The following is a 23,394-nucleotide window of genomic DNA, read 5'->3' on the forward strand; positions in this document are numbered from 1 at the left end:
AGCCCAGGTAGGTAATTCTAGGTGTGTTGTCTAGCCCAGGTAGGTAATTCTAGGTGTGTTGTCTAGCCCAGGTAGGTGTGTTTGTCTATCCCAGGTAGGTGTGTTGTCTATCCCAGGTAGGTGTGTTGTCTAGCCCAGGTAGGTGTGTTGTCTATCCCAGGTAGGTGTGTTGTCTAGCCCAGGTAGGTAATTCTAGGTGTGTTGTCTAGCCCAGGTAGGTAATTCTAGGTGTGTTGTCTAGCCCAGGTAGGTGTGTTTGTCTAGCCCAGTTAGGTGTGTTGTCTAGCCCAGGTAGGTGTGTTTGTCTAGCCCAGGTAGGTGTGTTGTCTAGCCCAGGTAGGTAATTCTAGGTGTGTTGTCTATCCCAGTTATGTTTGTGTTGTTTTGTCATCTGCTGTGTGTTTGCCAGTCAGCTCATGTTGTCTGTAATCCAGGGCCCTATTTTTACACTATTTTTGACCCATTTCTTCTCTTCTGATGGATGAAAAAACGAAAGTTGAACTTAAAAACGGTCAGACAGACAGTTGAACTGGAGAACAGTCAGACAGAAAGCTGAATTGGAGAAGAGTCAGACAGACAGTTGAACTGAAGAAGAGTCAGACAGACAGCTGAACTAGAGAAGACTCAGACAGACAGCTGAACTAGAGAAGAGTCAGACAGACAGCTGAACTAGAGAAGTGTCAGACAGACAGCTGAACTAGAGAAGACTCAGACAGACAGCTGAACTAGAGAAGAGTCAGACAGACAGCTGAACTAGAGAAGAGTCAAGCTGAACTGGAGAAGTCATGTAGTATAAAAGCTTCTATGGAATGGGGTGTTCATCTGGGTAAAGACGTATTTGAAAATAGAGAGGGTGCTGGCTTCTCCAAAAGGACTTCACACTGATCTATTTTTACAGAAACACATATAAAATCCCACTGGAGATTCTGACGGGACTTCAACCGTCTATTTAGTTCACTAGTGGTGCTGATGTCAATACTGTAAAAGTATCCAATCTGCTTCCCAAATGGCACTCTATTCCCTATATAGTGCATTGCTTCTGATCAGATCCCTGTGTATGGAATAGGTACCAACTTTTTACTGGGTTCCATAGGTACCATTGGTACCCTGTAAAAAGTTGCCCCATAGTTGTTCCGGTTCTAATATACAATACGTGGACAATTATTAGCCAAGTGAGTATTCTGATCGATTCATTACGTCTATGCTGATTTTCCAACTCCAAACCATATAAACATGAATGAGTGATTCTTGTTGGACCAGACGGATGGGCCCGTGGCTGGATCAGACGGATGGGCCCGTGGCTGGACCAGACGGATGGGCCCGTGGCTGGACCAGACGGATGGGCCCGTGGCTGGACCAGACGGATGGGCCCGTGGCTGGACCAGACGGATGGGCCCGTGGCTGGACCAGTAATGGACACATGGGCACCACTTTGAGTCAGGCGCCAGCAAGGTAGAGGAAGTTGATGATGGACTGAAACTCAACTCCCAAACCTACTGCCAATACTTATTTTCCACCATAATTTGCAAATAAATTCATAAAAAATCCTACAATGTGATTTTCTGGATTTTTTTTCTCATTTTGTCTGTCATAGTTGAAGTGTACCTATGATGAAAATTACAGGCCTCTCTCATATTTTTAAGTGGGAGAACTTGCACAGTTGTTGGCTGACTAAATACTTTTTTGCCCCACTGTATGTGTAGCCGAAATGTTCGAAAATATATATATATATTTGTCCCATCTATGTTACAAACGGTAACGAAAAGGTCCTTTTCAAAGCTCTGATCGTTTGTAATTGACATTTCAAACACATAACAGATTATCACCCAGTTTCTCTCTTGTCTGTGTGTGCGTGTGTGGTTCAGATGAGGGTCACTGGGAAGAGGACTGTGACCTTTTACGATTGGTTCACACCTAACAGCACATCCTAAACACTGTGTGTGTTGTGTGTGCTGTCGCGTGCGTGCGTGCTCGACCGCGTGTCCTCGTGACCGCGTGCGTGCGTGCATGTGTGAGAGATCCCGTGTGTATGGTGGGTGTGTTTTATGGAGTGACGTTAATTGGTCTATATTTGGAGGCGATGTGTGCTACCCGGGAACTAATGGAGACATAGCTGGAATCTAAGGCAGCGCTGTGGGGGGTGGGGGGAGAGGGGGGGGGGGGTTAGCTCAGCTCTCTGCCCCCTTTTCTCTCTCCCCTGCCTGGGCCTGACACACACCACCTGTCCCTTCTCTCAGACAGACCTCCTGGAGGGTGAAGGGGAAGGAGAGGGAGGTGTACAGAGGGCCAAACCTACCCGTTATGATTCTAACGTTTTCCTCTAATACCTTAACGCTTTACCCTATTGGATAATAGTGAAGATTCATAAAGACGGCGGCCCATTTTATGTATGGTCCTTGCTATCTGGGATCCTTGGGACGTCAAAACACACAGAGACCTAAGGCAACAACATAGCATGGCAGCAACACATGACAACAACAACATGGTAGCAACACAAAACATGGTATGAACATTATTGGACAAAGATAACAGGACAAAGAGCAAGAGGTAGAGACAACAATACATCAGGCAAAGCAGTCACAACTGTCAGTAAGAGTGTCCATGATTGATGATCTTTGAATTAAGAGATGGAGATAAAACTGTCCAGTTTGAGTGTTTGTTGCAGCTCGTTCCAGTCGCTAGCTGCAGCGAACTGAAAAGAGGAGCGACCCAGGGATGTGTGTGCTTTGGGGATCTTTAACAGAATGTGACTGGCAGAACGGGTGTTGTATGTGGAGGATGAGGGCTGCAGTAGGTATCTCAGATAGGGGGGAGTGAACAGGTGTTGTATGTAGAGGATGAGGGCTGCAGTAGGTATCTCAGATAGGGGGGAGTGAACAGGTGTTGTATGTGGAGGATGAGGGCTGCAGTAGGTATCTCAGATAGGGGGGAGTGAACAGATGTTGTATGTGGAGGATGATGGCTGCAGTAGGTATCTCAGATAGGGGGGAGTGAACAGGTGTTGTATGTGGAAGATGAGGGCAGCAGTAGATATCTCAGATAGGGGGGAGTGAACAGGTGTTGTATGTAGAGGATGAGGGCTGCAGTAGGTATCTCAGATAGGGGGGAGTGAACAGGTGTTGTATGTGGAGGATGAGGGCTGCAGTAGGTATCTCAGATAGGGGGGAGTGAACAGATGTTGTATGTGGAGGATGAGGGCTGCAGTAGGTATCTCAGATAGGGGGGAGTGAACAGGTGTTGTATGTGGAGGATGAGGGCTGCAGTAGGTATCTCAGATAGGGGGGAGTGAACAGGTGTTGTATGTGGAGGATGAGGGCTGCAGTAGGTATCTCAGATAGGGGGGAGTGAACAGGTGTTGTATGTAGAGGATGAGGGCTGCAGTAGGTATCTCAGATAGGGGGGAGTGAACAGGTGTTGTATGTGGAGGATGAGGGCTGCAGTAGGTATCTCAGATAGGGGGGAGTGAACAGGTGTTGTATGTAGAGGATGAGGGCTGCAGTAGGTATCTCAGATAGGGGGGAGTGAACAGGTGTTGTATGTGGAGGATGAGGGCTGCAGTAGGTATCTCAGATAGGGGGGAGTGAACAGGTGTTGTATGTGGAGGATGAGGGCTGCAGTAGGTATCTCAGATAGGGGGGAGTGAACAGGTGTTGTATGTAGAGGATGAGGGCAGCAGTAGGTATCTCAGATAGGGGGGAGTGAACAGGTGTTGTATGTGGAGGATGAGGGCTGCAGTAGGTATCTCAGATAGGGGGGAGTGAACAGGTGTTGTATGTGGAGGATGAGGGCAGCAGTAGGTACCTCAGATAGGGGGGAGTGAACAGGTGTTGTATGTGGAGGATGAGGGCTGCAGTAGGTATCTCAGATAGGGGGGAGTGAAGGGGTGTTGTATGTGGAGGATGAGGGCTGCAGTAGGTATCTCAGATAGGGGGGAGTGAAGGGGTGTTGTATGTGGAGGATGAGGGCTGCAGTAGGTATCTCAGATAGGGGGGAGTGAGGCCTAATAAAGGAGGATGAAAAAGGAAGACTATCAGTCAACGGGAGAAAAAGTCATGAACAGGTGGATACAATTGATTTTCAAAGGGCTCACCGTTTCGGTGGCAGAGGGGAGGGAAGACCCTTGTCTGATCGAAGCTATGCTAACTCACTACAAAATTAAGTTTGCCTCGTTACGACAATGTATGGAATCGAAGAGTACCCCATTCTCTATTAATGAACAATTTCCCCATGAAATGGTGGAGAGACAACGTGCCATGTACCCCGCTTTCAAAAGGCTCTGATCAGAGAAGCAGAATGTTTGTCTCGTGGTCGATAAAGTAAACAACCAAATGTTCAAGGACTTGAAGATTCCAACGTGGCTGTGAGTGATACTTTAACAGTATAGCTTCCATTCCTCACCTCGCCCCTACCTGGGCTTGAACCAGGTTCCCTCTGCAGACATTGACAACAGCATCGTTACCCATCGCTCCACTTGCAGAGCAAGGGAAAACAACTACTTCAAGGTCTCAGAGCGAATGAGGTCACCGAATGAAACGCTGTTAGCGCGCACCCCGCTAACTAGCGAGCCGTTTCACATCACATCACATTGGTTACACTAGCTACCTCCTGACCGATACACATTTGGTCCGCATTACACAGTACAATTATGAAATCATTTGTTTAAAAATAATTTAAAAAAAAAAACATTTTTAATATTATGTACTCAATTTAATTTGAAATGTTTTATTTTTTTTATATATGTTTTAATTCCTGCAGTATGGAACCTTACAATAAGGTTGGATTTATGGTAATGCAGAATGATGGTATGATGTATGTACAGTGCCTTGCGAAAGTATTCGGCCCCCTTGAACTTTGCGACCTTTTGCCACATTTCAGGCTTCAAACATAAAGATATAAAACTGTATTTTTTTGTGAAGAATCAACAACAAGTGGGACACAATCATGAAGTGGAATGACATTTATTGGATATTTCAAACTTTTTTAACAAATCAAAAACTGAAAAATTGGGCGTGCAAAATTATTCAGCCCCTTTACTTTCAGTGCAGCAAACTCTCTCCAGAAGTTCAGTGAGGATCTCTGAATGATCCAATGTTGACCTAAATGACTAATGATGATAAATACAATCCACCTGTGTGTAATCAAGTCTCTATATAAATGCACCTGCACTGTGATAGTCTCAGAGGTCCGTTAAAAGCGCAGAGAGCATCATGAAGAACAAGGAACACACCAGGCAGGTCCGAGATACTGTTGTGAAGAAGTTTAAAGCCGGATTTGGATACAAAAAGATTTCCCAAGCTTTAAACATCCCAAGGAGCACTGTGCAAGCGATAATATTGAAATGGAAGGAGTATCAGACCACTGCAAATCTACCAAGACCTGGCCGTCCCTCTAAACTTTCACCTCATACAAGGAGAAGACTGATCAGAGATGCAGCCAAGAGGCCCATGATCACTCTGGATGAACTGCAGAGATCTACAGCTGAGGTGGGAGACTCTGTCCATAGGACAACAATCAGTCGTATATTGCACAAATCTGGCCTTTATGGAAGAGTGGCAAGAAGAAAGCCATTTCTTAAAGATATCCATAAAAAGTGTCGGTTAAAGTTTGCCACAAGCCACCTGGGAGACACACCAAACATGTGGAAGAAGGTGCTCTGGTCAGATGAAACCAAAATTGAACTTTTTGGCAACAATGCAAAACGTTATGTTTGGCGTAAAAGCAACACAGCTGAACACACCATCCCCACTGTCAAACATGGCGGTGGCAGCATCATGGTTTGGGCCTGCTTTTCTTCAGCAGGGACAGGGAAGATGGTTAAAATTGATGGGAAGATGGATGGAGCCAAATACAGGACCATTCTGGAAGAAAACTTGATGGAGTCTGCAAAAGACCTGAGACTGGGACGGAGATTTGTCTTCCAACAAGACAATGATCCAAAACATAAAGCAAAATCTACAATGGAATGGTTCAAAAATAAACATATCCAGGTGTTAGAATGGCCAAGTCAAAGTCCAGACCTGAATCCAATCGAGAATCTGTGGAAAGAACTGAAAACTGCTGTTCACAAATGCTCTCCATCCAACCTCACTGAGCTCGAGCTGTTTTGCAAGGAGGAATGGGAAAAAATGTCAGTCTCTCGATGTGCAAAACTGATAGAGACATACCCCAAGCGACTTACAGCTGTAATCGCAGCAAAAGGTGGCGCTACAAAGTATTAACTTAAGGGGGCTGAATAATTTTGCACGCGCAATTTTTCAGTTTTTGATTTGTTGAAAAAGTTTGAAATATCCAATAAATGTCGTTCCACTTCATGATTGTGTCCCACTTGTTGTTGATTCTTCACAAAAAAAATACAGTTTTATATCTTTATGTTTGAAGCCTGAAATGTGGCAAAAGGTCGCAAAGTTCAAGGGGGCCGAATACTTTCGCAAGGCACTGTAGATGGTGTTGACCTATCATGAATGGATGAAACTGGGGTCGATTTGCATGTTTGAGAGAGAGAGAGAGTTAGATAGAGAGAGACTGAGGAGAGAGGGAAAGAGGGAGGGGGAGAGAGAGAGAGGGGTGGAGATAATCATCTCTTTCTCAGTTTTCTAAGCTTGTGTGAGTTATGATTTTTTTTTTTACACTGGTATAGACAGGCCTACCTTTACACTAGGATAGTTAAATTAATGTGTAGGACTACATTGCATTTTGTTCTGGACAATCCTCAGTGAGGCTGAATTGTTGTCATCTGACTCCTGACACACGTTGACACAAGAGGTGGAGTTGGTGAATAGTTAGTGAATAGACACCTTGTCTGTCTGGCATGGATCTATGTATAGTATCATTTCTATTAACTTGACAAGACATATACAATGACATTCAAAACGCCACTCTCCACGGAGAGGAAGACATCTGTCTGACCACGGTTCCACTTCTGTGGCTAGTCATATCAGCCGGGTGTTAATCTGGGTAAACGAAGGGAAAATTGAAAAAAAAAATGGGGAACTACAAAAGTGCTTCTCACATTTGGTTCCTCTTGGATAGGACAGAAAATTACTCTGCTAAACACAGAAGTTTCAAAAGTGAGGAAGGAATTCATTTCACTAGCTACAGACGTTACACACTGACTTAACAATCTCTCTACTTGGAAAGCAAGCTAACTAATTAAATAACATATAATAATGTTCTCTCTTTACAACTTTACCTGAACTGTACTATGTACGTTGCTGAAGTTACTTTGCAGCATTTTGTATCATATTGGCCAGCAAGCACATCAAATCAAATTTCAAAGCACATTCCGTTTAACTGCTAGGTTCAATTGTTTTTTATCTCCCCCTACCCAAAGAGACACACCTCTCCCCCTACCCAGAGACAAACCTCTCCCCCCTACCCAGAGACACACCTCTCCCCCCTACCCAGAGACACATCTCTCCCCCCTACCCAGAGACACATCTCTCCCCCCTACCCAGAGATACACCTCTCCCCCTCCAATGCTGTATAGAAAGTAGAGCTAGATGGTATCCATGCTCTTGTTCAGCCACAACTCTGAGAAACATTGGATATTCTCTAATGGAGTTCGTCCAGTTTGTTCTCCAGTGACTGTACGTTCACGAAAAGAACGGAGTGTAAGGGCATATTTATTTTCACGCCAACATAGTTTCATCAGTATGCCTGCCCGTCTGCCCCTTTTGCGAAAATGACTTCCTTTTCCGAGGACCTTGTCCGGAAGTAGAACATCCACAGCAGCTGAACTTGTTGAAGTAGAACATCCACAGCAGCTGAACTTGTTGAAGTAGAACATCCACAGCAGCTGAACTTGTTGAAGTAGAAGTTATCCAAATTGAGGTTAGTGATCACAGTTCTGATTTACAGAAGCTGTTTTAGGTCATAGGAAATGATGGCGGAGACATTATGTACATAAAAAAAGTAAGATCACATTTTTTCGAAGTCGAAGAATTGGTCGGGAGCCCGTCAAACGTCCGCTATCCACCGCCTGCGCCCTCTTAATCACGTAACTAGCGTCACTAGCTAGCTGTGTTAGCCTTGCCAGGCTGCTAACACATATTGGCTACCATGGCTACTTGGCTAAGTGAACACTCAATTTATAGCGAGAAGAGATAGCAAACTTAGCTAGTTAGCTACTAGTTAGCTACTCACCGTTTCGCCAAAGATGGGTTAGAAACTCTGTGGATTCACCATCAGCCCATCCAACAAAGCTCTTGGTTGAGGTGTACTGCAAACAGCAGGAAGCCAGTAGCAACAAGTACGAAACAGGAAGTAAGCATCCCACATGTAAGTTAGGTGTTAAATTAACTAAAACCAGGCCTCGTCAGACACATAGTTGTTATAACTTTGCACGTCAGTTTATCGGGAGTGACACGGCTTTCAAACGGATTTCCACAAGTTTCCCACTTCAGATTCCCCCACTTTAAGACCAAAAATATATCATACTTAAAATAATGAGTTATTGAGTTAAATCGTTGTACAACATCATGGGTAAGCTCTGGCCATCGTCTTTCAGCTCAAAACAGTGGATTTACGCTGTTGTGGGTCTTTAACTCAGATGACCTTCTATTTCTCTCTCTCTCTCTCTCTCTCAATTCAATTCAATTCAATTCAAGGGCTTTATTGGCATGGGAAACATGTGTTAACATTGCCAAAGCAAGTGAGGTAGATAATATATAAAGTGAATATCTCTCTCTCTCTCTCTCTCTCTCTCTCTCTCTCTCTCTCTCTCTCTCTCACTCTCTCTCTCTCTTGTCTAAACAAATGTTATTGGTCGGATCCATCTGCACATGAAGCGCGGCACTTTGTGGGGTTTATCTGTTTGCTTCCTGCTAACGTGTGTGTGTGTGTGTGTGTGTGTGTGCGCGTGCGTGCGTGCGTGCGTGCATGCGTGTGTGTGTGTGACTAGCAATGACTGCATTTTATCTGGACACAACAGCAGCGTCTGCAAGGGAAGATGATGTATCTCAAAGATATTGTAACTGTACCAGAAATTAGAACGTTACTAGATGAATGAGCCACAGTATTGAGTAAAAACAACAACAATTGCTTTAACGTCAACAACAAAAAATCCCCCCACAAAATTGAACTCACAGTGCAGTTATTATCACAAAACAAAAAGTTGTTTCCCATGTTAAAGCCCAACTAGACAGTAGGCTATAAAGGCCTGGGGAATGTTGTGTCATTTATTTATTTTTAAACAGAGAGGAAGAGGCGAACCTTACGCTACTTTGGTGAATTTGCGAGGCATGCAAGACAAGACATCGGAGATACACATTAGCAAGATATTCTTTCTGCCTGACCCCTCCTCTCGTCCCCCCCACTGGCTCGCCTGCTCTTGCTCTTCACCAGAGATCTGTATATAATGGAGAGATGCTCATGTCTGCGCCCTATCAGCGGGAGTCGTGGTCCCAAAAGCGGGAAGTGGGCTTTTTTTTGGACACATCTTGTCGAGAGTGAAACCTCTAGCTTCGCCCTAAATGAGGCGAGTGTCTGTTCGGCCTGTTGTGTTTGCAGTATCCTAGTCTTTTCAGTGATGATAGGCCCTGCTGCTTTACAGAAGTTGCGAGACATTGCAAGCCAATACATTTTTAGATAGAGGCTTTTGATTGTCAATAGATACGTTTAGTGCACAGCTCTGATACTGTCTGTCTAGTGCACAGCTCTGATACTCTGTCTAGTGCACAGCTCTGATACTGTCTGTCTAGTGCACAGCTCTGATACTGTCTGTCTAGTGCACAGCCCTGATACTGTGCTCCTCCCCTCTCGCTCTGTCCCTCACTAGCTCGCTATGAAAGATGCAAGTGTTTGTGTTCTCGGAAGTATGTCAACTAACCAGTCTCCTCCATTCCAAAAAAATACAGAATCTTAGGAGTCGATTCCTAGTGGAATCGAATCTTGACACTCAGAAATGGGAGTCGATCCCGGGAGTCGATGTGCTAGGAGTCGATTCCTAGTTGAATCGAATCTTGACACTCAGAAATGGGAGTCGATCCCGGGAGTCGATGTGCTAGGAGTCGATTCCTAGTTGAATCAAATCTTGACACTCAGAAATGGGAGTCGATATCCCGGGAGTCGATGTGCTAGGAGTCGAGGAATCAATTATTTTGGAGTCGACTCTTCACCACTGCGTCATGGTCGTTAACGTTGAGGTACAGTAATGGAAGTACAGGTGCTGAACCGTTTGCACCGTGAGGCCCAAACCCTTTCTGGCAGCAGTGCAGCTGCACCATGAGGCCCAAACCCTTTCTGGCAGCAGTGCAGCTGCACCGTGAGGCCCAAACCCTTTCTGGCAGTGCAGCTGCACCATGAGGCCCAAAACCTTTCTGCCAGTGCAGCTGCACCGTGAGGCTTAAACCCTTTCTGGCAGTGCAGCTGCACCGTGAGGCCCAAACCCTTTCTGGCAGTGCAGCTGCACCATGAGGCCCAAACCCTTTCTGGCAGCAGTGCAGCACAGGGCCACCTTCCCTGTTATCTGTCCAATACTAGTTGAATACATAACACAGAACCACTCCCTGTTATCTGTCCAATACTAGTTGAATACATAACACAGGGCCACCTTCCCTGTTATCTGTCAAATACTAGTTGAATGCATTAGACAGCAATGTAACAACGGGGGATTATTCCACAGTCTCTATTAAGCAAAGCTGTAGTGTGTACCTTTTTTGTGTTTCCGTAGCATATGAGAACAGGAAGGGTCTGTTGCACCGTAGGGTCATGCCCTCGTTATCTACAGAGTGATATAGGGCTCTTATAGATCCTTATTTCATGCCCTCGTTATCTACAGAGTGACATAGGGGTCTTATAGATCCTTATTTCATGCCCTCGTTATCTACAGAGTGATATGGGGCTCTTATAGATCCTTATTTCATGCCCTCGTTATCTACAGAGTGATATAGGGCTCTTATAGATCCTCATTTCATGCCCTCGTTATCTACAGAGTGATCTAGGGGTCTTATAGATCCTCATTTCATGCCCTCGTTATCTACAGAGTGATATAGGGCTCTTATAGATCCTCATTTCATGCCCTCGTTATCTACAGAGTGATATAGGGGTCTTATAGATCCTCATTTAATGCCCTCGTTATCTACAGAGTGATATAGGGCTCTTATAGATCCTCATTTCATGCCCTCGTTATCTACAGAGTGATATAGGGCTCTTATAGATCCTCATTTCATGCCCTCGTTATCTACAGAGTGATATAGGGGTCTTATAGATCCTCATTTCATGCCCTCGTTATCTACAGAGTGATATAGGGGTCTTATAGATCCTCATTCCATGCCCTCGTTATCTACAGAGTGATATAGGGCTCTTATAGTTCCTCATTTCATGCCCTCGTTATCTACAGAGTGATATAGGGCTCTTATAGATCCTCATTTCATGCCCTCGTTATCTACAGAGTGATATAGGGCTCTTATAGATCCTTATTTCATGCCCTCGTTATCTACAGAGTGATATAGGGGTCTTATCAATCCTCATTTCATGCCCTCGTTATCTACAGAGTGATATAGGGGTCTTATAGATCCTCATTTCATGCCCTCGTTATCTACAGAGTGATATAGGGCTCTTATAGATCCTCATTTCATGCCCTCGTTATCTACAGAGTGATATAGGGCTCTTATAGATCCTCATTTCATGCCCTCGTTATCTACAGAGTGATATAGGGCTCTTATAGATCCTCATTTCATGCCCTCATTATCTACAGAGTGATATAGGGCTCTTATCGATCCTCATTTCATGCCCTCGTTATCTACAGAGTGATATAGGGCTCTTATAGATCCTCATTTCATGCCCTCGTTATCTACAGAGTGATATAGGGCTCTTATAGATCCTCATTTCATGCCCTCGTTATCTACAGAGTGATATAGGGCTCTTATAGATCCTCATTTCATGGCCTCGTTATCTACAGAGTGATATAGGGGTCTTATAGATCCTCATTTCATGCCCTCGTTATCTACAGAGTGATATAGGGCTCTTATAGTTCCTCATTTCATGCCCTCGTTATCTACAGAGTGATATAGGGCTCTTATAGATCCTCATTTCATGCCCTCGTTATCTACAGAGTGATATAGGGCTCTTATAGATCCTCATTTCATGCCCTCGTTATCTACAGAGTGATATAGGGCTCTTATAGATCCTCATTTCATGCCCTCGTTATCTACAGAGTGATATAGGGCTCTTATAGATCCTCATTTCATGCCCTCGTTATCTACAGAGTGATATAGGGCTCTTATAGATCCTCATTTCATGCCCTCTTTATCTACAGAGTGATATAGGGCTCTTATAGATCCTCATTTCATGCCCTCGTTATCTACAGAGTGATATAGGGCTCTTATAGATCCTCATTTCATGCCCTCGTTATCTACAGAGTGATATAGGGCTCTTATAGATCCTCATTTCATGCCCTCGTTATCTACAGAGTGATATAGGGCTCTTATAGATCCTCATTTCATGCCCTCGTTATCTACAGAGTGATATAGGGCTCTTATAGATCCTCATTTCATGCCCTCGTTATCTACAGAGTGATATAGGGCTCTTATAGATTCTTATTTCATGCCCTCGTTATCTACAGAGTTATATAGGGGTCTTATAGATCCTAATTTCATGCCCTTGTTATCTACAGAGTGATATAGGGCTCTTATAGATCCTCATTTCATGCCCTCGTTATCTACAGAGTGATATAGGGCTCTTATAGATCCTCATTTCATGCCCTCGTTATCTACTTTGTGATATAGGGCTCTTATAGATCCTCATTTCATGCCCTCGTTATCTACAGAGTGATATAGGGCTCTTATAGATCCTCATTTCATGCCCTCGTTATCTACAGAGTGATATAGGGGTCTTATAGATCCTTATTTCATGCCCTCGTTATCTACAGAGTGATATAGGGGTCTTATAGATCCTTATTTCATGCCCTCGTTATCTACAGAGTGATATAGGGCTCTTATAGATCCTCATTTCATGCCCTCGTTATCTACAGAGTGATATAGGGCTCTTATAGATCCTCATTTCATGCCCTCGTTATCTACAGAGTGATATAGGGCTCTTATAGATCCTCATTTCATGCCCTCATTATCTACAGAGTGATATAGGGCTCTTATCGATCCTCATTTCATGCCCTCGTTATCTACAGAGTGATATAGGGCTCTTATAGATCCTCATTTCATGCCCTCGTTATCTACAGAGTGATATAGGGCTCTTATAGATCCTCATTTCATGCCCTCGTTATCTACAGAGTGATATAGGGCTCTTATAGATCCTCATTTCATGGCCTCGTTATCTACAGAGTGATATAGGGGTCTTATAGATCCTCATTTCATGCCCTCGTTATCTACAGAGTGATATAGGGCTCTTATAGTTCCTCATTTCATGCCCTCGTTATCTACAGAGTGATATAGGGCTCTTATAGATCCTCATTTCATGCCCTCGTTATCTACAGAGTGATATAGGGCTCTTATAGATCCTCATTTCATGCCCTCGTTATCTACAGAGTGATATAGGGCTCTTATAGATCCTCATTTCATGCCCTCGTTATCTACAGAGTGATATAGGGCTCTTATAGATCCTCATTTCATGCCCTCGTTATCTACAGAGTGATATAGGGCTCTTATAGATCCTCATTTCATGCCCTCTTTATCTACAGAGTGATATAGGGCTCTTATAGATCCTCATTTCATGCCCTCGTTATCTACAGAGTGATATAGGGCTCTTATAGATCCTCATTTCATGCCCTCGTTATCTACAGAGTGATATAGGGCTCTTATAGATCCTCATTTCATGCCCTCGTTATCTACAGAGTGATATAGGGCTCTTATAGATCCTCATTTCATGCCCTCGTTATCTACAGAGTGATATAGGGCTCTTATAGATCCTCATTTCATGCCCTCGTTATCTACAGAGTGATATAGGGCTCTTATAGATTCTTATTTCATGCCCTCGTTATCTACAGAGTTATATAGGGGTCTTATAGATCCTCATTTCATGCCCTTGTTATCTACAGAGTGATATAGGGCTCTTATAGATCCTCATTTCATGCCCTCGTTATCTACAGAGTGATATAGGGCTCTTATAGATCCTCATTTCATGCCCTCGTTATCTACTTTGTGATATAGGGCTCTTATAGATCCTCATTTCATGCCCTCGTTATCTACAGAGTGATATAGGGCTCTTATAGATCCTCATTTCATGCCCTCGTTATCTACAGAGTGATATAGGGCTCTTATAGATCCTCATTTCATGCCCTCGTTATCTACAGAGTGATATAGGGGTCTTATAGATCCTCATTTCATGCCCTCGTTATCTACAGAGTGATATAGGGCTCTTATAGATCCTCATTTCATGCCCTCGTTATCTACAGAGTGATATAGGGGTCTTATAGATCCTTATTTCATGCCCTCGTTATCTACAGAGTGATATAGGGGTCTTATAGATCCTTATTTCATGCCCTCGTTATCTACAGAGTGATATAGGGCTCTTATAGATCCTCATTTCATGCCCTCGTTATCTACAGAGTGATATAGGGCTCTTATAGATCCTCATTTCATTCCCTCGTTATCTACAGAGTGATATAGGGCTCTTATCGATCCTCATTTCATGCCCTCGTTATCTACAGAGTGATATAGGGCTCTTATAGATCCTCATTTCATGCCCTCGTTATCTACAGAGTGATATAGGGCTCTTATAGATCCTCATTTCATGCCCTCGTTATCTACAGAGTGATATAGGGCTCTTATAGATCCTCATTTCATGCCCTCGTTATCTACAGAGTGATATAGGGGTCTTATAGATCCTCATTTCATGCCCTCGTTATCTACAGAGTGATATAGGGCTCTTATAGATCCTCATTTCATGGCCTCGTTATCTACAGAGTGATATAGGGGTCTTATAGATCCTCATTTCATGCCCTCGTTATCTACAGAGTGATATAGGGCTCTTATAGTTCCTCATTTCATGCCCTCGTTATCTACAGAGTGATATAGGGCTCTTATAGATCCTCATTTCATGCCCTCGTTATCTACAGAGTGATATAGGGCTCTTATAGATCCTCATTTCATGCCCTCGTTATCTACAGAGTGATATAGGGCTCTTATAGATCCTCATTTCATGCCCTCGTTATCTACAGAGTGATATAGGGCTCTTATAGATCCTCATTTCATGCCCTCGTTATCTACAGAGTGATATAGGGCTCTTATAGATCCTCATTTCATGCCCTCTTTATCTACAGAGTGATATAGGGCTCTTATAGATCCTCATTTCATGCCCTCGTTATCTACAGAGTGATATAGGGCTCTTATAGATCCTCATTTCATGCCCTCGTTATCTACAGAGTGATATAGGGCTCTTATAGATCCTCATTTCATGCCCTCGTTATCTACAGAGTGATATAGGGCTCTTATAGATCCTCATTTCATGCCCTCGTTATCTACAGAGTGATATAGGGCTCTTATAGATCCTCATTTCATGCCCTCGTTATCTACAGAGTGATATAGGGCTCTTATAGATTCTTATTTCATGCCCTCGTTATCTACAGAGTTATATAGGGGTCTTATAGATCCTCATTTCATGCCCTTGTTATCTACAGAGTGATATAGGGCTCTTATAGATCCTCATTTCATGCCCTCTTTATCTACAGAGTGATATAGGGCTCTTATAGATCCTCATTTCATGCCCTCGTTATCTACAGAGTGATATAGGGGTCTTATAGATCCTTATTTCATGCCCTCGTTATCTACAGAGTGATATAGGGGTCTTATAGATCCTTATTTCATGCCCTCGTTATCTACAGAGTGATATAGGGCTCTTATAGATCCTCATTTCATGCCCTCGTTATCTACAGAGTGATATAGGGCTCTTATAGATCCTCATTTCATTCCCTCGTTATCTACAGAGTGATATAGGGCTCTTATCGATCCTCATTTCATGCCCTCGTTATCTACAGAGTGATATAGGGCTCTTATAGATCCTCATTTCATGCCCTCGTTATCTACAGAGTGATATAGGGCTCTTATAGATCCTCATTTCATGCCCTCGTTATCTACAGAGTGATATAGGGCTCTTATAGATCCTCATTTCATGCCCTCGTTATCTACAGAGTGATATAGGGGTCTTATAGATCCTCATTTCATGCCCTCGTTATCTACAGAGTGATATAGGGCTCTTATAGATCCTCATTTCGTGGCCTCGTTATCTACAGAGTGATATAGGGGTCTTATAGATCCTCATTTCATGCCCTCGTTATCTACAGAGTGATATAGGGCTCTTATAGTTCCTCATTTCATGCCCTCGTTATCTACAGAGTGATATAGGGCTCTTATAGATCCTCATTTCATGCCCTCGTTATCTACAGAGTGATATAGGGCTCTTATAGATCCTCATTTCATGCCCTCGTTATCTACAGAGTGATATAGGGCTCTTATAGATCCTCATTTCATGCCCTCGTTATCTACAGAGTGATATAGGGCTCTTATAGATCCTCATTTCATGCCCTCGTTATCTACAGAGTGATATAGGGCTCTTATAGATCCTCATTTCATGCCCTCTTTATCTACAGAGTGATATAGGGCTCTTATAGATCCTCATTTCATGCCCTCGTTATCTACAGAGTGATATAGGGCTCTTATAGATCCTCATTTCATGCCCTCGTTATCTACAGAGTGATATAGGGCTCTTATAGATCCTCATTTCATGCCCTCGTTATCTACAGAGTGATATAGGGCTCTTATAGATCCTCATTTCATGCCCTCGTTATCTACAGAGTGATATAGGGCTCTTATAGATCCTCATTTCATGCCCTCGTTATCTACAGAGTGATATAGGGCTCTTATAGATTCTTATTTCATGCCCTCGTTATCTACAGAGTTATATAGGGGTCTTATAGATCCTCATTTCATGCCCTTGTTATCTACAGAGTGATATAGGGCTCTTATAGATCCTCATTTCATGCCCTCGTTATCTACAGAGTGATATAGGGCTCTTATAGATCCTCATTTCATGCCCTCGTTATCTACTTTGTGATATAGGGCTCTTATAGATCCTCATTTCATGCCCTCGTTATCTACAGAGTGATATAGGGCTCTTATAGATCCTCATTTCATGCCCTCGTTATCTACAGAGTGATATAGGGGTCTTATAGATCCTTATTTCATGCCCTCGTTATCTACAGAGTGATATAGGGGTCTTATAGATCCTTATTTCATGCCCTCGTTATCTACAGAGTGATATAGGGCTCTTATAGATCCTCATTTCATGCCCTCGTTATCTACAGAGTGATATAGGGCTCTTATAGATCCTCATTTCATGCCCTCGTTATCTACAGAGTGATATAGGGCTCTTATAGATCCTCATTTCATGCCCTCGTTATCTACAGAGTGATATAGGGCTCTCATAGATCCTCATTTCATGCCCTCGTTATCTACAGAGTGATATAGGGCTCTTATAGATCCTCATTTCATGCCCTCGTTATCTACAGAGTGATATAGGGCTCTTATAGATCCTCATTTCATGCCCTCGTTATCTACAGAGTGATATAGGGGTATTATAGATCCTCATTTCATGCCCTCGTTATCTACAGAGTGATATAGGGGTCTTATAGATCCTCATTTCATGCCCTCGTTATCTACAGAGTGATATAGGGCTCTTATAGATCCTCATTTCATGCCCTCGTTATCTACAGAGTGATATAGGGCTCTTATAGATCCTCATTTCATGCCCTCGTTATCTACAGAGTGATATAGGGGTCTTATAGATCCTCATTTCATGCCCTCGTTATCTACAGAGTGATATAGGGGTCTTATAGATCCTCATTTCATGCCCTCGTTATCTACAGAGTGATATAGGGCTCTTATAGATCCTCATTTCATGCCCTCGTTATCTACAGAGTGATATAGGGCTCTTATAGATCCTCATTTCATGCCCTCGTTATCTACTTTGTGATATAGGGCTCTTATAGATCCTCATTTCATGCCCTCGTTATCTACAGAGTGATATAGGGCTCTTATAGATCCTCATTTCATGCCCTCGTTATCTACAGAGTGATATAGGGGTCTTATAGATCCTTATTTCATGCCCTCGTTATCTACAGAGTGATATAGGGGTCTTATAGATCCTTATTTCATGCCCTCGTTATCTACAGAGTGATATAGGGCTCTTATAGATCCTCATTTCATGCCCTCGTTATCTACAGAGTGATATAGGGCTCTTATAGATCCTCATTTCATGCCCTCGTTATCTACAGAGTGATATAGGGCTCTTATAGATCCTCATTTCATGCCCTCGTTATCTACAGAGTGATATAGGGCTCTCATAGATCCTCATTTCATGCCCTCGTTATCTACAGAGTGATATAGGGCTCTTATAGATCCTCATTTCATGCCCTCGTTATCTACAGAGTGATATAGGGCTCTTATAGATCCTCATTTCATGCCCTCGTTATCTACAGAGTGATATAGGGGTATTATAGATCCTCATTTCATGCCCTCGTTATCTACAGAGTGATATAGGGGTCTTATAGATCCTCATTTCATGCCCTCGTTATCTACAGAGTGATATAGGGCTCTTATAGATCCTCATTTCATGCCCTCGTTATCTACAGAGTGATATAGGGCTCTTATAGATCCTCATTTCATGCCCTCGTTATCTACAGAGTGATATAGGGCTCTTATAGATCCTCATTTCATGCCCTCGTTATCTACAGAGTGATATAGGGGTCTTATAGATCCTCATTTCATGCCCTCGTTATCTACAGAGTGATATAGGGGTCTTATAGATCCTCATTTCATGCCCTCGTTATCTACAGAGTGATATAGGGGTCTTATAGATCCTCATTTCATGCCCTCGTTATCTACAGAGTGATATAGGGCTCTTATAGATCCTCATTTCATGCCCTCGTTATCTACAGAGTGATATAGGGCTCTTATCGATCCTCATTTCATGCCCTCGTTATCTACAGAGTGATATAGGGCTCTTATAGATCCTCATTTCATGCCCTCGTTATCTACAGAGTGATATAGGGCTCTTATAGATCCTCATTTCATGCCCTCGTTATCTACAGAGTGATATAGGGCTCTTATAGATCCTCATTTCATGCCCTCGTTATCTACAGAGTGATATAGGGCTCTTATAGATCCTCATTTCATGCCCTCATTATCTACAGAGTGATATAGGGCTCTTATAGATCCTAATTTCATGCCCTCGTTATCTACAGAGTGATATAGGGGTCTTATAGATCCTCATTTCATGCCCTCGTTATCTACAGAGTGATATAGGGCTCTTATAGATCCTTATTTCATGCCCTCGTTATCTACAGAGTGATATAGGGGTCTTATCGATCCTCATTTCATGCCCTCGTTATCTACAGAGTGATATAGGGCTCTTATAGATCCTCATTTCATGCCCTCGTTATCTACAGAGTGATATAGGGCTCTTATCGATCCTCATTTCATGCCCTCTTTATCTACAGAGTGATATAGGGCTCTTATAGATCCTCATTTCATGCCCTCGTTATCTACAGAGTGATATAGGGCTCTTATAGATCCTCATTTCATGCCCTCGTTATCTACAGAGTGATATAGGGCTCTTATAGATCCTCATTTCATGCCCTCGTTATCTACAGAGTGATATAGGGCTCTTATAGATCCTCATTTCATGCCCTCATTATCTACAGAGTGATATAGGGCTCTTATAGATCCTCATTTCATGCCCTCGTTATCTACAGAGTGATATAGGGCTCTTATAGATCCTCATTTCATGCCCTCGTTATCTACAGAGTGATATAGGGCTCTTATAGATCCTCATTTCATGCCCTCGTTATCTACAGAGTGATATAGGGCTCTTATAGATCCTCATTTCATGCCCTCGTTATCTACAGAGTGATATAGGGGTCTTATAGATCCTCATTTCATGCCCTCGTTATCTACAGAGTGATATAGGGCTCTTATAGATCCTTATTTCATGCCCTCGTTATCTACAGAGTGATATAGGGGTCTTATCGATCCTCATTTCATGCCCTCGTTATCTACAGAGTGATATAGGGGTCTTATAGATCCTCATTTCATGCCCTCGTTATCTACAGAGTGATATAGGGGTCTTATAGATCCTCATTTCATGCCCTCGTTATCTACAGAGTGATATAGGGCTCTTATAGATCCTCATTTCATGCCCTCGTTATCTACAGAGTGATATAGGGGTCTTATAGATCCTCATTTCATGCCCTCGTTATCTACAGAGTGATATAGGGCTCTTATAGATCCTCATTTCATGCCCTCGTTATCTACAGAGTGATATAGGGCTCTTATAGATCCTCATTTCATGCCCTCGTTATCTACAGAGTGATATAGGGCTCTTATAGATCCTCATTTCATGCCCTCGTTATCTACAGAGTGATATAGGGCTCTTATAGATCCTCATTTCATGCCCTCGTTATCTACAGAGTGATATAGGGCTCTTATAGATCCTCATTTCATGCCTTCGTTATCTACAGAGTGATATAGGGGTCTTATAGATCCTTATTTCCACGTCAAACCCACCACTGGTGTTCGTAATGTACGATATACTATTTTCTAGTCTCTACTTTTATCCAATGTAAAAAAAATCTAAAAATAAAACACAATTTCAAATTTTGCTACATAAGAACGATTCGAGGTGGTTAGTCACAAATAGCACCTTAACATCAATATTTGACAGTAGGTATGACGTTATTTTCTGCTTCTGCTTATTTTGGAGCTAAACCCACCACCTCTTTGGCCAAAGAGCTCTATTTTCATGTCATCCAACAAATGTAAAACGCCTGGATTTTGCTATAAAAAAAAAAACAGCATTGGCACTTGGATTGGAACCGGTGGTTTGGTCAGATGACGTGGAAATAGAGGTCATTGGCCAAAGAGGTGGTGGGTTTAGCTCCAAAATAAGCAGAAGCAGAAAATAACGTCATACCTACTGTCAAATATTGATGTTAAGGTGCTATTTGTGACTAACCGCCTCGATTCGTTCTTATGTAGCAAAATTTGAAATTGTGTTTTTTTTTATTTATTTTTTTACATTGGATAAAAGTAGAGACTCTAGAAAATAGTATGTCATACATTACAGTTGAGGAACAATGGGAAACTAATTCTGCTTTGAAAGTTGATCAACTTGTAATCTCACTTTTGAGAAAATGGCCCTTGAATGTTTTGGTACCTACTGGAGAGCTACACCCATTCAGCATCGTTCACAGCCTCTTAAGCCTTAGCCCCACCCATCTCATTAAGGATTCACATGTGCTAAACGGAGTGAGCACGGTAGTGTAGTAAACAACCAAAGATTTCAAGACTAAAAGTGGTGAAAGTAGTAGCCTACAATAAGGAAAAACTCCAAGTAAATATACACATATATCTAGTCCTTGGCCATGTTGTTTTTCACATTAACGTCTCTGGTAAACACACACTATATCAAATAAAATCTTATTTTTATTTGTCACATGCACAAGGTGTAAACTGTACAGTGAAACGGTTACTTGAATATGTAAATAGTTGCAATATCAAAAATTTAAAGTGTAACTATAACTATTAGATCATGAAAGAAATTATTTAACCACCCCAGCCACATCTAGATAAAGTGGATGGACCACTATTGTCTAGACATGCACACATGTTCATGAAATACAATAGATGGCTGAAATCACCCCAGACACACCATGCTAAACTTATGGGTCATGTAATCATCTGGCGAATTGAAAAATGTTGTTTAGACATTTAGCTAGCTAGCTAAACAATGAACCATAATCCCAACTCATAGCTACAGTGCAAACGGATTGTCATAGCTAGCCACCATGCATGAAATGCTGTAGTATGAATCTGCAGGTAGTTAACGCTAACAAACTAGGTTCAATGTTAGCTACCTAGCTATAACTAGCAATGCAAATGGATTTTCTGAGATACAAATAATATTAATACACAGATCATACACGTAACGTTAGCGTTGCGAGCCAGCAAGCTAACATTCACTAGCTAGCTAAGAGTATGCTTTAGCTTGCAATGAATGTGACTTTCTGATTAAATTTGAAATGTATAATATCTGACAATGTAGCTAGACTCTTACCCATAACCATGGATGAATGCTTCACGGCAGCGTGTCTTTTCTGTTTGGTTTGTTTGCAGCTAGAGCTTGTTTTCTACGTTGTGTCAAGTCACTCCGGGTTCACACTGACCGTGTGTAGAAAGTAGTCGTCCACAACTTTTTCCCACTGATCTTTGTCAATAATTCAGGGTTGCAATGTAGCACCACATTTTCAGTTCTCAAATGGCTTAAATAAAAGTACAATAAAAATTGTATACAAAAGTTCAGATGTTCCAGAAGTATTTTTTTTTTAACAAAAAAAGCATTTTGATAAAATCCCCAAACATTCCTCCCCTGTGAACTGCAATAGGTTCTTGAAACATTTTGTTCCACTGGCCCTTTATTTAACTAGGCAAGTCAATTAAGAACAAACTCTTATTTACAAAGATGGCCTACCCCAGCCAAACCCAGATGACAATTGTGGGACTCCCAATCACGGCCGGATGTGATGCAGCCTGGATTCGAACCAGGGACTGTAGTGCCTTAGACCGCTGCGCCACTCGGGAGCCCAAGGTTAAAGGTCAAAGGCATCATGACCTTGAACCCAGTAAAGGGGCTGAAGTGGATCTTTCAGCAGGACAATAACCAAGCATAAAAATAATAAAAAAAAATATAAAAATAAATAAAAAATAAATAAATATATATAAGTGAATATAAATCAATGAATACAATTTAAAATGTTTAAATATATATATATTATAAATGAAATTAAAATAAATAAATGTACATTTTGCAATGGTCTTCTCAGTCTCCGGACTTGGACCCCAATTGAAATCCTCACAAGGCGAGGTATTGAAAGGTATTGAAAACAGAGGTATAACTTGGACTTGTATTAGTATACAATAATATAATTTCCCCCAAAATTATATTTGCATTATTTATTTTATGTAATTATTTGGCTCACCGTTATCAAGGGTGCCAATAAATTTCGACCTGACTCTATCTATCTACAGCATTAAGTTACAGCATATACTCTTTGTTGGGTCTGCTGCTCTAAATGCATGCCATGCCTCTGACATCTAGACAGGAGCAGTGGATAGCAGATAGCTGTGCTATGTTCTGTTCTATTATCCTAATCTGGGATCTAGACAGGAGCAGTGGATAGCAGATAGCCGTGCTATGTTCTGTTCTATTATCCTAATCTGGGTTCTAGACAGGAGCAGTGGATAACAGATAGCTGTGCTCTGTTCTGTTCACCCAATATGGGTCACAGATCACATGATCTGGCACTCTGGGATAGATTTATAATCTCTCATGTCATCGTTGGCCGGTAGAGAGCTTCTCCTTAATGGGATATTTGTGTATGGGGGAAGG

The 23,394-nt window shown here is 42.3% G+C and overlaps 1 protein-coding gene across 1 annotated transcript in view; it reads left to right on the forward strand.

Annotated features, from left to right (window-relative positions):
• The window catches only part of LOC110489526 (junctophilin-1), a 100,189-nt gene that overhangs the window by 73,472 nt on the left and 3,323 nt on the right, over nucleotides 1-23,394 (forward strand). The gene's annotated exons all lie outside the window — the stretch shown is intronic.

The sequence above is a fragment of the Oncorhynchus mykiss genome, chromosome 15, assembly GCF_057628025.1.
Source record: "Oncorhynchus mykiss isolate SJ-2025 chromosome 15, ASM5762802v1, whole genome shotgun sequence".
NCBI classification, from domain to species: domain Eukaryota; kingdom Metazoa; phylum Chordata; class Actinopteri; order Salmoniformes; family Salmonidae; genus Oncorhynchus; species Oncorhynchus mykiss.